The sequence below is a fragment of the Atta colombica genome, unplaced genomic scaffold, assembly GCF_001594045.1.
Source record: "Atta colombica isolate Treedump-2 unplaced genomic scaffold, Acol1.0 scaffold261, whole genome shotgun sequence".
In the NCBI taxonomy this organism is placed as follows: domain Eukaryota; kingdom Metazoa; phylum Arthropoda; class Insecta; order Hymenoptera; family Formicidae; genus Atta; species Atta colombica.
In genome coordinates this window covers 558696-560511 of record NW_017259361.1, presented here as the reverse complement: position 1 = coordinate 560511, position 1816 = coordinate 558696, and the positions used below count along the sequence as shown (strand labels likewise).

The 1816-nt window shown below is 34.9% G+C and overlaps 1 protein-coding gene across 7 annotated transcripts in view; it reads left to right on the top strand.

Annotated features, from left to right (window-relative positions):
* Positions 1-1816, top strand: part of LOC108689231 (trichohyalin-like) — a 15523-nt gene that overhangs the window by 3285 nt on the left and 10422 nt on the right. The gene's annotated exons all lie outside the window — the stretch shown is intronic.

The window sequence follows — 1816 nt, the reverse complement described above, 5'->3', positions numbered from 1 at the left end:
ATATATAATACATATGAATTGCATGCGTTGTCGGAGCACATAAATAAATTTACAAAAGAAATTTAATGCATATATAATGTTAAATTTACTTTTTAAATAAAGTTTGAGATTTTATATATATAATCAAATTAAATTAACCTAATCGTTAAAGACTTTTTTTATTATTAGGTGTACAACATTATTTCTGCCGTTTTTTTTCCGAAATTCGAGGCTTTATTGTAAAAAACTGATTATACATTTATGATTCAAAGTATTATCCATCACTAGCCACTACTTTCTCCCATCTTTCGGGTAGCGTACGAATCCCGCGTCGAAAAAACTGGTCATCCTTTGAGGCTATCCACGAATCGATCCAATTTTTTATTTCTTCATAAGACCGGAAGTGCTGGTCAGCCAGGCCATGTGCCATTGATCGAAACAAGTGATAGTCAGAGGGAGCAACGTCTGGAGAATACGGCGGGTGGGGTAGGACTTCCCATTTCAACGTTTCCAAGTATGTCTTGACCACTTTCGCAACATGGGGTCGAGCCTTGTCATGCTGCAAAATCCCTTTATCGTGTCTCTCGTTGTATTGCGGCCGTTTGTCTTTCAATGCTCGGCTCAAACACATCAATTGCGTTCGATACCGATCGCCTGTGATTGTTTCAGTCGGTTTTAACAGTTCATAATACACTACACCAAGCTGGTCCCACCAAATACAGAGCATGACCTTGAACGTCTAAATCACCGTTCTTGAAGCGTTGAAACCACTCACGACACGTTCTTTCACTAATAGCGGCCTCACCATAAGTATTTGAGAGCATTCGATGAGCCTCAGCCGCAGATTTCTTCATATTGAAGCAAAAAATTAAAACTTCCCGCAAATGACGAGAATTTGGCTCGTAAACTGATTTTCAATCGAGAATAACTTTATGATGCAGACACAAATCGACTAATGTTTCTATGGGGTTATGTTGACAGATGCCCAAGTTTATTGTATGACGTCTATGATCTATTTATTTCGACTACCACTTATCGCTAAAGCCACCTATAGAAAAACGGCGGAAGCAAAGTTGTACACCTAATAATACAAAAATAATAAATATAAATGTGTGAAGGCTATAGGAGTCAACATTGATTATAAACATGCGTGATAATTTTAATAATAAATTAATACAAAAATTGAAAACGTTTCAACTTAACTTTGAGTTATCTTTAGCTGATATCTTTTAAACGTAACGCCGCTAATTCGAAACATTACAAATCAATATCTTCAAATTTCTTGTCAAAAATTTTTCGTCATACATTGAAATTTTGTTGAAAAAGTTGAAATGTTCCAATTTCTGTATTAATTTATTAAAATTCATGCATGTTTATAACCAGCATTAACTCCTATAGCTTTTATATTTATGTCGATTATTTTTATATTTATACGAAGGTCATTTGAAAACTTCTGAGCTACAATATGAAAATGGCATTATCAAAATCCATTTTGATACTACAATCATACGTTTTGCAAGATATCTGTGAAAATTGTAGCCATTTTTGATGCTTGGTTGTTTTTGAGAGTCATTTGTGCTAATCGATGTCAGTGTTTTCGTTTGGTGAAAATCTGTGTCCTTCGAGCCTAACTTTGAGTCTAGGAAACAGGAAAAAATCGTTGGGAATCAGATCTGGTGAATACGGTGGGTAGTTAATTAATTCGAACCGCAATTCGTAAATATTTGTTATGGCGATTATTGATATTCAATTTTTTCCATTTTTACAAAAACACTGACATCGACTGACACAAATGACTGTCAAACAACTGATTCTCCTCGTTCCGATATTCACTGCC